This window comes from Bufo gargarizans, chromosome 6 (genome assembly GCF_014858855.1).
Source record: "Bufo gargarizans isolate SCDJY-AF-19 chromosome 6, ASM1485885v1, whole genome shotgun sequence".
In the NCBI taxonomy this organism is placed as follows: domain Eukaryota; kingdom Metazoa; phylum Chordata; class Amphibia; order Anura; family Bufonidae; genus Bufo; species Bufo gargarizans.
In genome coordinates, this window is record NC_058085.1 from 133,784,743 (window position 1) to 133,798,943 (window position 14,201).

Genomic DNA, 14,201 nt, shown 5'->3' on the forward strand with positions numbered 1-14,201 from the left:
AGCTCATCAAGAAAACTTTTAATCTATATCTCCTCTCAGGGCATATGGACAACACAGAAGTAGATCTTCTTCTCTAGTATATGAGTCGGAGTGGAGAGCCATTCCTGCTGTTTCGGACTTACACCGCACAATGTCACATCCGATTTTGTGTAAAGGAAACGTTCCTTCCCGACTGTCGGCTGCTGCAGTGATCTCCTTCACAATATGAGGACGAGGCATTGCTGTTGTGATCCCTCGTCCCCATACAGAATCATTGTTTCTGGGCAGCAGATCGCTGTTTAGACAGCACAATCTGCTGCCCAGAAACAATGACAGATGTCATCACGGGTGATTGGCCGGACATTTAGACGGGCAGATTGTCGTGAACGAGCGTTCGCAGGATATTCTGCCTGAAAATTGGGCAGTGCAAATCCACCTTTAGCTTGACAATGTATTACAAAGATAGCAATTTGAATGAGTGACATGGAATTTACCCAGTAGTGGCCACTATATCATGTTATCCATGCTATATCTATCTACAGTATAACCTACCATAATTATGATATACAGTATATATCAATTTCCAAATGGAAGAGCTACATGTAACATACAGAGTTTTTTTTAGCTTTTGTTCTAAATCTAAAAGAATGATTGTATTAGGAGGTGGTTCCTTAGGGTAGTGATGAACGTATCCTAAATCACTGACTATGCCTGTATATAAGGTACCCAGCTGTTCTTCATTGCATTTTTCCATGTGATATATTGTGGCATTTTATAAATAGATGTCTCTGCTCCCCCACTTTGTATCCCTTCCTCCATCTTATAGTCTGTAATTATGTTTTCCATCTGACATGGTGGAGGAGGGTAAGGAGCATGCAGCACACATTGAACCAATTACTCCCTTTACATTTCCTAACCTCATCGGATGCATAGAATAACGTTGAATTCCATGTACTAACCAAGAGAGGCCTTGAGACTGATACAGAATTTGGAAGGCTTGGAGCAAATTTCCTTTATATGTACTAGAGTACGGAACAATAATACATTGTATTGATTTACCAAATGCTTTGAATATTTGCTTAGGATATCGATTGATTTCCAGGCCAAAAAAATATATAGAATTTGCTGTTGCTGAGGTCTAGTCATTTCAATGGTAGATGCTGGCTAGTAGAGAATGAGGAGGCTTCACGAAATAAATGAAAATGAGGCCCCCTTCTTAGACAGGAGAGCCTGGTTTGTTTATATTTTTCTCCTATCCATACCTTGAAGGATCAAAGGGTATTGTTGCCATTTAGACACTTTTTACTCCTATTTGCTTATGTTCCCACCAACTTTATGAAGTGTATGAGGGCAACATCAGTGGCTGCTACCTTTTATGATCCCCATAGTTACTTCATGGGCTGACTGTGTAGTTCAGGACTACATGCCATAGGACATCAGATAGCTATTATCTAAATATTTTTAAAGCTAAGAAAGACATTGTGGGGAAAACTCAACTGATGAGAATAAACCTTGTATGTTTTGTCCTGGGGGATTCAAAACCATAAACCCAGTACTCTAAAACAGCTGTAACAGCCAATGTGGTCCTAATGTCCAAGCTAGTCCACCTGAGATGCAATCTTTGCAGTCCTTCATTCCCTCCCATTTTTATAGATAAAAATCAACATCAAGATATAGATTCCTAAACAGGCAAAAACATGAATGAATGAGCAAATTAATAATAAACGTATTGGTGATGAAAGGATAAATAAATGAATGGATCAGTGGACAGATTATTAAAAAAAGTGCCGTGCTCTTGTGCTACCCCCTGATTGGCTCTTGAGGATTCTCTCTCAGTGACAATAATACTTTCACTGTTGGATTTGTGTTTCTAGGCCAGCATAAACTCCAATGACAGCTTCTTCTTCCCAACCGACAGATGACTTTGCTGATGCTAATCAACATGGGCAAGACTACTAGGGTAGCAGGTATTGCAGCTATTATGGGGCCCAACAATTAAGGGGGGCCCATTTCCTCTAAGACATAAGGTGCAGTTAGTGCTAACATGTATATTCTAATTTTTTATATGATGCCCCAAGATTACTTCTTCTATTTGCATTATATCCCTACAGTACTGCATTACTTTTTTTTTACTTTTTGAATTTTTTTGTGCCATGACATCACTGTACTGTGATGTCATAGGTGCATTATACATGCATGTGACATCATTGTTTGTATAATTCCAGTCTTGTAACATCGAGTAGATTATTCCAATACTGTGACATCACTGTCTTTATTATCTCTGTACTGTGACTTCACTGTGCACATTATTCCACTTATGTTCCATTACTGTATACATTAGCCTGTACTATGACATCACTATGTGTAATATTCATGTACGATGGCATCAATGTATGCTTTAGTCTTGTGCATTAGGAGAGAGACCAATCATAAGCTTTTCTGAACATATTGTTTAAAGTGGTCCTGGTGGAATGGGCCCCCATTTCACGTTTTGCTATGGGGTCCCATGATTACTTGTTACTCCCTTGCTGATAGATAGTAGTGTTGTAATAAACTAACAACAATTGTTTTTAGAGACACAGTATTGCTGCTAAGAAATTCCATCTGAGCAGATCATACTTTCTTTGTTGAGCCAATATAACTTACATTAAAGGGGTTCTCCATGAATTAAAAAAATGTAAATACTTAAATATTATTTTATAATAAATACATTCACAAATTCCTTTCATTACTTAGAAAGGATTGCTTTGTCTAGCGAACAATCATTAAGAGAAATAAAATGGCCGCCGCACAAAACCCGCAACACAAAACCTGTCCTAATCACACAGGAGGGCAAGTTACTTCACCACAATGAGCTAAAGATTTACCTCATCCTCCTCTCTGCTCTGCTTGTCAGGAATCATGATCCTGAATACAGGCGAATCTCTGTGGCAATGGAGATGATGAGGAGACATGAGAGAAGTGTGATTTGTGGCTAATGAGCAGCAGCTCTTGTTTACAGTCTCCATTACCACAGCCCCACATCACCACATCACCACAGTCTGTCCTGTCCGTCCTCTCTGTACTTCATGTCTGCTCATGAACTCCATTCCCCAGAGATTCAGCTAAAGTTCTTATCATCTGTATTCAGGACCATAATCCCTGACAAGTAGAGAGGAGGAGGAGGAGGATGGGGGAGCTCTTTACCTCAGTGTTGTAAATTAACTTGTTCTCATGTGTGATCAGGACAGGTTTTGTATGAACTAATGGGACAGTAGCCATTTTGTTTCCCCTGATGATTGCTCCCCAGACAAAATGAGCCATTATAAATAATGAAATTTATTTGAGAATATAGTTATCATAAAGTAATATTTAAGTATTTTAATTTTCTTAATTCCCGGAGAACCCCTTTAAATTCTAAGATTCTATAGGAGACAGAGAGAGGATCAGCATAAGAAGAGATAGCATAGAACTCTAACACATAGGTGGAAATTTATTAAAGACCCGTGCTTTACACTGGTATATGATGATCCCTTCAAGACCAGAGGATACATCTAATGTATGACTGAGTGCAAGCGCAGCACGCCAGCCTGCGACCGGAGTTGGAGATGATGGGAGTAGTGGCAGCAGCAAGAGACTTTGGTGTTTCCTCCCTGGAGGTAGCTGGGGTGCCCTTGATGTTAGGAGGATTGATAGCAGGGTGAAAGGCAGTAGGGCAGGCAGAGGACCAATGGATGGTGGAGGAAATGACCAGCATGGTTGCTTGGTTGCAACTTTTTCCCCAAAAAGGCTTTGTCTATGGTTGTCTATGGATTAGCAATGTGATGGTCCCCTCTAACGCCTCATTTACACGGGCGTCATGGATTTGGGCCAGATAAGATGCGAGTGCGTCGCGGAAAAATGCACGATTTTCCATGCGAGTGCAAAACATTTTAATGCGTTTTGCACGCGCGTGAGTAAAATCGTTGTGTTTGGTACCGAAACCCGAACTTCTTCACAGAAGTTTGGGTTTGTGTTAGGTGTGTAGATTGTATTATTTTCCCTCCCTTATAACATGGTTATAAAGGAAAATAATAGCATTCTTAACCACCTCCCGTCTCGCTAACGCCGATCGTGTCAATGCTGCGGCTCTGCCAGGTCACACTAACGCCGATCGGCGTCATCTCACGAGACGCGAGATTTCCTGTGAACGCGCGCACACAGAAGCGCACGTTCACAGGAACCGGAGGTAAACTAGCTGATCTACAGCCTGCCAGCGGCGATCGTTCGCTGGCAAGCTGTAGATGCGATTTTTTTAACCCCTAACAGGTATATTAGACGCTGTTTTGATAACAGCGTCTAATATACCTGCTACCTGGTCCTCTGGTGGTCCCTTTTGCTTGGATCGACCACCAGAGGACACAGGCAGCTCTATAAAAAGTAGCACCAAGCACCACACTACACTACCCCCCGTCACTTATTAACTCCTTATGAACCCCTGATCACCCCATATAGACTCCCTGATCACCCCCCTGTCATTGATCACCCCCCTGTAAGGCTACATTCAGATGTCTTTATGTGTTTTACGGATCCACGGATACATGGATCGGATCCGCAAAACACATACGGACATCTGAATGGAGCCTTACAGGGGGGTGATCAATGACAGGGGGGTGATCACCCCATATAGACCCCCTGTCATTGATCACCCCCCTATCATTGATCACCCCCCGTAAGGCTCCATTCAGACGTCCGTATGTGTTTTACGGATCCACGCATCCATGGATTGGATCCGCAAAACACATACGGACGGCTGAATGGAGCCTTACAGGGGGGTGATCAGGGAGTCTATATGGGATGATCACCCCCCTGTAAGGCTCCATTCAGACGTCCGTATGTGTTTTACGGATCCACGCATCCATGGATCGGATCCGCAAAACACATACGGACGTCTGAATGGAGCCTTACAGGGGGGTGATCAATGACAGGGGGGTGATCACCCCATATAGACTCCCTGATCACTTCCTGTCATTGATCACCCCCCTCTCATTGATCACCCCCCTGTCATTGATCACACCCCTGTAAGGCTCCATTCAGATGTCTGTATGTGTTTTACGGATCTACGGATCCATGGATCGGATCCGAAATGCACATACGGACGTCTGAATGGAGCCTTACAGGGGGGTGATCAATGACAGGGGGGTGATCACCCCATATAGACTCCCTGATCATTCCCTGTCATTGATCACTCCCCTGTCATTGATCACCCCCCCTGTAAGGCTCCATTCAGATGCCTGTATGTGTTTTTTACGGATCCACGGATCCATGGATCGGATCCGCAAAACACATACGGACGTCTGAATGGAGCCTTACAGGGGGGTGATCAATGACAGGGGGGTGATCACCCCATATAGACTCCCCGATCACCCCCTGTGGGGTAGTTATACTGTATATAACTTCAGGACCTGGGTAAAGGACCTTTGATGACATCACTGCACTCATCACATGGTCAATCACATGATTCATCACCATGGTGATGGATCATGTGAAGGACCATGTGATGAGCGCAGTGACATAACCACAGGTCCTTTTCCTCCTGCACAGCAAAGAAGAAGAAAGAAGAGAAGTCGGGCTGCGCGAACAAGTGGATTAAGGTTGAGTTAAATTATTATTATTATTTTTTTAACCCCTCCAGCCCTATTTTACTAAGCATTCTGTATTAACCACCTCAGGACCGCCGTACGCAGGATTGCGTCCTGGCGGCGGTCCTGCTCTTCTGGGTGGACGCATATACGCGTCCTCCCGCGAGAGCCGAGATTTCCTGTGAACGCGCGCACACAGGCGCGCGCGCTCACAGGAACGGAAGGTAAGCGAGTGGATCTCCAGCATGCCAGCGGCGATCGTTCGCTGGCAGGCTGGAGATCCGAATTTTTTAACCCCTAACAGGTATATTAGACGCTGTTTTCATAACAGCGTCTAATATACCTCCTACCTGGTCCTCTGGTGGTCCCTTTTGTTAGGATCGACCACCAGAGGACTCAAGTAGGTCAGTACAGTCGCACCCAACACCACACTACACTACACCCCGTCACTTATTAACCCCTTATAAACCCCCGATCACCCATGATCACCCCATATAAACTCCCTGATCACCCCCCTGTCATTGATCACCGCCCTGTCATTGATCACCCCCCTGTCAGGCTCCGTTCAGACGTCCGTATGATTTTTACGGATCCACGGATACATGGATCGGATCCGCAAAAAGCATACGGACGTCTGAATGGAGCCTTACAGGGGGGTGATCAATGACAGGCGGGTGATCACCCATATACACTCCCTGATCACCCCCTGTCATTGATCACCCCCCTGTCACTGATCACCCCCCCTGTAAGGCTCCATTCAGACATCCGCATGATTTTTACGGATCCATGGATACATGGATCGGATCCGCAAAACACATGCGGACGTCTGAATGGAGGGTGATCAATGACAGGCGGGTGATCACCCATATACACTCCCTGATCACCCCCTGTCATTGATAACCCCCCTGTAAGGCTCCATTCAGACGTCCGCATGCGTTCTGTGGATCCGATCCATGGATCCGTAAAAAATCATGCGGATGTCTGAATGGAGCCTTACAGGGGGGGTGATCAGTGACAGGGGGGTGATCACCCTGATTACCCTGATCACCCCCTGTCATTGATAACCCCCCTGTAAGGCTCCATTCAGACGTCCGCATGCGTTCTGTGGATCCGATCCATGTATCCATGGATCCGTAAAAAATCATGCGGATGTCTGAATGGAGCCTTACAGGGGGGGTGATCAGTGACAGGGGGGTGATCACCCTGATTACCCTGATCACCCCCTGTCATTGATAACCCCCCTGTAAGGCTCCATTCAGACGTCCGCATGCGTTCTGTGGATCCGATCCATGTATCCATGGATCCGTAAAAAATCATGCGGATGTCTGAATGGAGCCTTACAGGGGGGGTGATCAGTGACAGGGGGGTGATCACCCCGATTACCCTGATCACCCCCTGTCATTGATAACCCCCCTGTAAGGCTCCATTCAGACGTCCGCATGCGTTTTGTGGATCCGATCCATGTATCCATGGATCCGTAAAAAATCATGCGGATGTCTGAATGGAGCCTTACAGGGGGGGTGATCAGTGACAGGGGGGTGATCACCCTGATCACCCCCTGTCATTGATAACCCCCCTGTAAGGCTCCATTCAGACGTCCGCATGCGTTCTGTGGATCCGATCCATGTATCCATGGATCCGTAAAAAATCATGCGGATGTCTGAATGGAGCCTTACAGGGGGGGTGATCAGTGACAGGGGGGTGATCACCCCGATTACCCTGATCACCCCCTGTCATTGATAACCCCCCTGTAAGGCTCCATTCAGACGTCCGCATGCGTTTTGTGGATCCGATCCATGTATCCATGGATCCGTAAAAAATCATGCGGATGTCTGAATGGAGCCTTACAGGGGGGGTGATCAGTGACAGGGGGGTGATCACCCCGATTACCCTGATCACCCCCTGTCATTGATAACCCCCCTGTAAGGCTCCATTCAGACGTCCGCATGCGTTTTGTGGATCCGATCCATGTATCCATGGATCCGTAAAAAATCATGCGGATGTCTGAATGGAGCCTTACAGGGGGGGTGATCAGTGACAGGGGGGTGATCACCCTGATTACCCTGATCACCCCCTGTCATTGATAACCCCCCTGTAAGGCTCCATTCAGACGTCCGCATGCGTTCTGTGGATCCGATCCATGTATCCATGGATCCGTAAAAAATCATGCGGATGTCTGAATGGAGCCTTACAGGGGGGGTGATCAATGACAGGGGGGTGATCAGGGAGTCTATATGGGTGATGATCACCCCCCTGTCATTGATCACCCCCCTGTCATTGATCACCCCCCCCCCCCCCCCCTGGTAAGGCTCCATTCAGACATTTTTTTTTGGCACAAGTTAGCGGAAATTTTTTGTTTGTTTTTGTTTTTTCTTACTAAGTCTCATATTCTACTAACCTTGTGTCAAAAAATAAAATCTCACATGAACTCACCATACCCCTCACGGAATCCAAATGCGTAAACATTTTTAGACATTTATATTCCAGACTTCTTCTCACGCTTTAGGGCCCCTAAAAAGCCAGGGCAGTATAAATACCCCACATGTGACCCCATTTCGGAAAGAAGACACCCCAAGGTATTCCGTGAGGGGCATATTGAGTCCATGAAAGATTGAAATTTTTGTCCTAAGTTAGCGGAAAGTGAGACTTTGTGAGAAAAAAACAACAAAAAAAATCAATATCCGCTAACTTATGCAAAAAAAAAAAAAATTCTAGGAACTCGCCATGCCCCTCATTGAATACCTTGGGGTGTCTTCTTTCCAAAGTGGGGTCACATGTGGGGTATTTATACTGCCCTGGCTTTTTAGGGGCCCGAAAGTGTGAGAAGAAGTCTGGGATCCAAATGTCTAAAAATGCCCTCCTAAAAGGAATTTGGGCCCCTTTGCCCACCTTGGCTGCAAAAAAGTGTCACACATGTGGTATCGCCGTACTCAGGAGAAGTTGGGGAATGTGTTTTGGGGTGTCATTTTACATATACCCATGCTGGGTGAGAAAAATATCTTGGTCAAATGCCAACTTTGTATAAAAAAATGGGAAAAGTTGTCTTTTGCCAAGATATTTCTCTCACCCAGCATGGGTATATGTAAAATGACCCCCCAAAACACATTACCCAACTTCTCCTGAGTACGGCGATACCACATGTGTGACACTTTTTTGCAGCCAAGGTGGGCAAAGGGGCACCTTTCGGATTTCGCAGGCCATTTTTTACACATTTTGATTGCAAGGTACTTCTTACACATTTGGGCCCCTAAATTGCCAGGGCAGTATAACTACGCCACAAGTGACCCCATTTTGGAAAGAAGACACCCCAAGGTATTCCGTGAGGGGCACGGCGAGTTCCTAGAATTTTTTATTTTTTGTCACAAGTTAGCGGAAAATGATGATTTTTCTTTTTTTTTCTTTTTTCCTTACAAAGTCTCATATTCCACTAACTTGCGACAAAAAATAAAAAATTCTAGGAACTCGCCATGCCCCTCACGGAATACCTTGGGGTGTCTTCTTTCCAAAATGGGGTCACTTGTGGGGTAGTTATACTGCCCTGGCAATTTAGGGGCCCAAATGTGTGAGAAGAACTTTGCAATCAAAATGTGTAGAAAATGCCCTGCAAAATCCGAAAGGTGCACTTTGGAATATGTGCCCCTTTGCCCACCTTGGCAGCAAAAAAGTGTGACACATCTGGTATCGCCGTACTCAGGAGAAGTTGGGCAATGTGTTTTGGGGTGTCATTTTACATATACCCATGCTGGGTGAGAAAAATATCTTGGTCAAATGCCAACTTTGTATAAAAAAATGGGAAAAGTTGTCTTTTGCCAAGATATTTCTCTCACCCAGCATGGGTATATGTAAAATGACACCCCAAAACACATTCCCCAACTTCTCCTGAGTACGGCGATACCAGATGTGTGACACTTTTATGCTGCCAAGGTGGGCAAAGGGGCACATATTCCAAAGTGCACCTTTCGGATTTCACCGGTAATTTTTTACAGATTTTGATTGCAAAGTACTTCTCACACATATGGGCCCCTAAATTGCCAGGGCAGTATAGCTACGCCACAAGTGACCCCATTTTGGAAAGAAGACACCCCAAGGTATTCCGTGAGGGGCATGGCGAGTTCCTCGAATTTTTTATTTTTTGTCGCAAGTTAGTGGAATATGAGACTTTGTAAGGAAAAAAGAAAAAAAAAGAAAAATCATCATTTTCCGCTAACTTGTGACAAAAAATAAAAAATTCTAGGAACTCGCCGTGCCCCTCACGGAATACCTTGGGGTGTCTTCTTTCCAAAATGGGGTCACTTGTGGCGTAGTTATACTGCCCTGGCAATTTAGGGGCCCAAATGTGTGAGAAGTACCTTGCAATCAAAATGTGTAAAAAATGGCCTGCGAAATCCGAAAGGTGCACTTTGGAATATGTGCCCCTTTGCCCACCTTGGCAGCAAAAAAGTGTGACACATCTGGTATCGCCGTACTCGGGAGAAGTTGGGGAATGTGTTTTGGGGTGTCATTTTACATATACCCATGCTGGATGAGAGAAATATCTTGGCAAAATACAACTTTTCCCATTTTTTTATACAAAGTTGGCATTTGACCAAGATATTTTTCTCACCCAGCATGGGTATATGTAAAATGACACCCCAAAACACATTCCCCAACTTCTCCTGAGTACGGCGATACCAGATGTGTCACACTTTTTTGCTGCCAAGGTGGGCAAAGGGGCACATATTCCAAAGTGCACCTTTTGGATTTCACCGGTCATTTTTTACACATTTTGATTGCAAAGTTCTTCTCACACATTTGGGCCCCTAAATTGCCAGGGCAGTATAACTACCCCACAAGTGACCCCATTTTGGAAAGAAGACACCCCAAGGTATTCTGTGAGGGGCATGGTGAGTTCCTAGAATTTTTTATTTTTTGTCGCAAGTTAGTGGAATATGAGACTTTGTAAGAAAAAATAAAAAAAATAAAATCATCATCATTTTCCGCTAACTTGTGACAAAAAATAAAAAGTTCTATGAACTCACTATGCCCATCAGCGAATACCTTAGGGTGTCTACTTTCCGAAATGGGGTCATTTGTGGGGGTTTTCTACTGTTTGGGCATTGTAGAACCTCAGGAAACATGACAGGTGCTCAGAAAGTCAGAGCTGTTTCAAAAAGCGGAAATTCACATTTTTGTACCATAGTTTGTAAATGCTATAACTTTTACCCAAACCATTTTTTTTTTGCCCAAACATTTTTTTTTTATCAAAGACATGTAGAACAATAAATTTGGCGAAAAATTTATATATGGATGTCGTTTTTTTTGCAAAATTTTTCAGCTGAAAGTGAAAAATGTCATTTTTTTGCAAAAAAATCGTTACATTTTGATTAATAACAAAAAAAGTAAAAATGCCAGCAGCAATGAAATACCACCCAATGAAAGCTCTATTAGTGAGAAGAAAAGGAGGTAAAATTCATTTGGGTGGTAAGTTGCATGACCGAGCAATAAACGGTGAAAGTAGTGTAGTGCCGAAGTGTAAAAAGTGGCCTGGTCATGAAGGGGGTTTCACCTAGCGGGGCTGAAGTGGTTAAGAATGCTATTATTTTCTCTTATAACCATGTAATAAGGGAAAATAATAATGATCAGGTCCCCATCCCGATCATCTCCTAGCAGCCATGCGTGAAAATCGACCCGCATCCGCACTTGATTGCGGATGCTTGTGATTTTCACGCAGCCCTATTCACTTCTATGGGGCCTGTGTTGAGTGAAAAACGCACAAAATAGAGCATGCTGCGATTTTCACGCAACGCACAAGTGATGCATGAAAATCACCGCTCATGTGCACAGCCCCATAGAAATGAATGGGTCCGGATTCAGGTGCGGGTGCAATGCGTTCACCTTACGCATTGCACCGGCGCGGAAATCTCGCCCGTGTGAAATAGGCCTAAGTCTCTCTCACTATATCATGAAATCTTCCCAAATTACCACAGGCATGCAATTACCAGTGTGGCAAATGTCAGAAACTCTTACCATGTGCAGCAAAGACCACACTATCTTTACTGTCCTGCCTACGCCCTCACCCAGTCCTAAACCTTCTGTAAGTGTCCATTAAGCTCTCAGTTACTGGCAGCCTTACACTCAAAGATGGCTGTCTCTCTGGATAAAAGTTTGTTTTCCTTGCTTTAGCTACACACAGGCTTCAGCCAGACTAACAGGCTAGCTCAGACTGGTCTACTGTATATAAACAAGCCACTAAACACCAGAGAAGGGCATGGCCAGCCCAGCACCTGGCAACTGTAACAAAGACTGCTAGCTTAATTATTTATTTCCCATATACATAGCCTTTTTGGATTGCAGTTTGCATACGTCACACTTAGCATAGCAGCTAACATTTTAAACTGGTGAACCATAGTAGTAACCCTTAAGCAGTGAACCAGTGGGTCACTTTACAGGCCTCGTTATATATTAGGAGCACCATTGTATCTTCAGTTGCAACAGAAAACTGGCATGTATGAAGTTAAATGTGCCATGCCTGCTGGCCCTGCTACCTACCTACCTCACTATGCCTCCGTTTCAGAAAGTGGCAAGGGCAGCGCAGGAAAACACAGGGTTTGTGGCTTTTTTACACCAGAATAGTGGTGTTGGGGAATTGGGGAGACCTTTACTTGGATCCTTCAGGTGTCCCTGAAATATTGGATGAGTTAGGTTTTAAGCATTGCCTCATTATCCCTCTACAGCTTCTGGTGCATCCTGGAAACTTTACACTAGTTCTCAAGTGGCCAGAACATAGATACTATATAGGCCTCCGCTACAACAAAAGCAAGTAGGTTGGACTAGTGACATAGCTGTAGAGTTGCTAACAAGCCACTCGTCTAAAGGGCTAGAGCAGAAAACTCAACCCTTGCTCCAAGTAAAGGAAGCTCTAGATCTTTTGGTCCTTCAACAACTGAGTCTCTTGATAGATTCCTAAATAACATATTACACCTTATTGATGATATGTCCTGTTGTGCATGTACTGTCCACACTCAGTTTCTGTATAGGATACAGGAAACATCAATCATTTTCTTAAGTTAACCCAATAAAATCCAGTCAGATCTGGTTCTGAAAGCTAAAGATGTGTCTTGAATAGCAGGTCACCGAGATGGTCAACTGAGCCCCAATATTTATGCCTAATATTATTTAAAATGTGGGCTCTCTGGTCATATATGTGGTTTGCACACACTAGGATCACATATCTCTCCTGGTTGTGAATGTTGAGTCAGGCAGGATGGTCCACTGAGTACAATGGTCTCGATGTTCGACAACAATACGTCGTCTATAATCCCTCTGTTCATTATGCATCATATAATGCCTCAGTAATAGCTTCAGTTGAAAAGTCTGGTGTTACAGATATAATCACTGGAAGTGTATTACCTCATGATTCACAAAGAAAGAGTGTGGGAAATACAGCAACTAATTGCTGATATTACGGATGATTTTCCATTCTAATTTTTATGAATGCAGCTATGTACGTGAGAAAATCATATGTTCTAGGGGGCACTGTACCTTTGTTCCTGTGGCATTTGTAGTTGTAATTTGTTTGGTCCAGAAGCAATTCTAGTGACATTTTATAATTGTGGTGGCAGTGTGTATCTCAGTTACACTATTAAAATTGTGCCCAAGGTCCTATAATACAGGAATGATACTGGTATGACTGCTAAATAAAATTAAAGCTATATTTAAGATGCATTTTGCACATGCTTAATATTTCCACCTGTTGTGCTTCTACTGATACTTGGAGGAGCAAGAATTGATTATTGGTCATCACTTTATTGGCTTTATAGGTACTTTCTCAATTGCACTGATGGGGACAATATGCCCTACCAAGTGAAAGTACATTGCATTTATTAATATCCCCTTTTTTTTTAGACCCAAATTTGGAAGAGCAGGCACAGGGTGGAGAGGAGAGACCAAGCACCAGGCAAACCTAGGCAGAAATGAAGACCTTCTAGATCTTGGGGGAGGACAGCTCTTGACTTGGCAGAGCTTGTAAAGTCAAGGAATCAAGTAGACACCCACATGGGGCTAAGCTCATTTGGGAAGCACAACCATCTGGATGAAGCTTACCATAGACATTTGAATATTAACATACCTGTTCTACTAAACAAATCTGTATTTTATATCTGTATAGGATGTAAATAAGTGTCAGCCAGACCTATGAAACAATAGGAAGCTGGTAAAATCCAATGTGACTTCTTCCTAGTTAACTAATTATAAAGGACTTCCCACAGACTGACATACATATTAGCTTGGTTGTGGATAAAGCTAAATATTGAGGGTGGGCCAAAATAAAACTAATGTCAATGACTATAATATATTTTTTTTCAATTGTATTGCATCTGGTGAGTCTAGAAACTGTTTGTTTCTGTATGGTCCAGACAAAGTCTACAAAGGACAAAGTGGGTAAAGAAAAGAGTTTGGTGCTTAGTCTGAGAAGTCACCTGAGATTGAATAGGAAAAGATTAAACAGATGGGAGAGTGAAGAAAAGAGACTCTAAATCCAAAGAAAGAAGAACATTGTGGAACCTGCGCCTTCCACTCTTAGACTATTGTTTCACAAGATGTTCCCTCCTATCACCCAGGAGACGGGTCACCTCTGATCCCCAC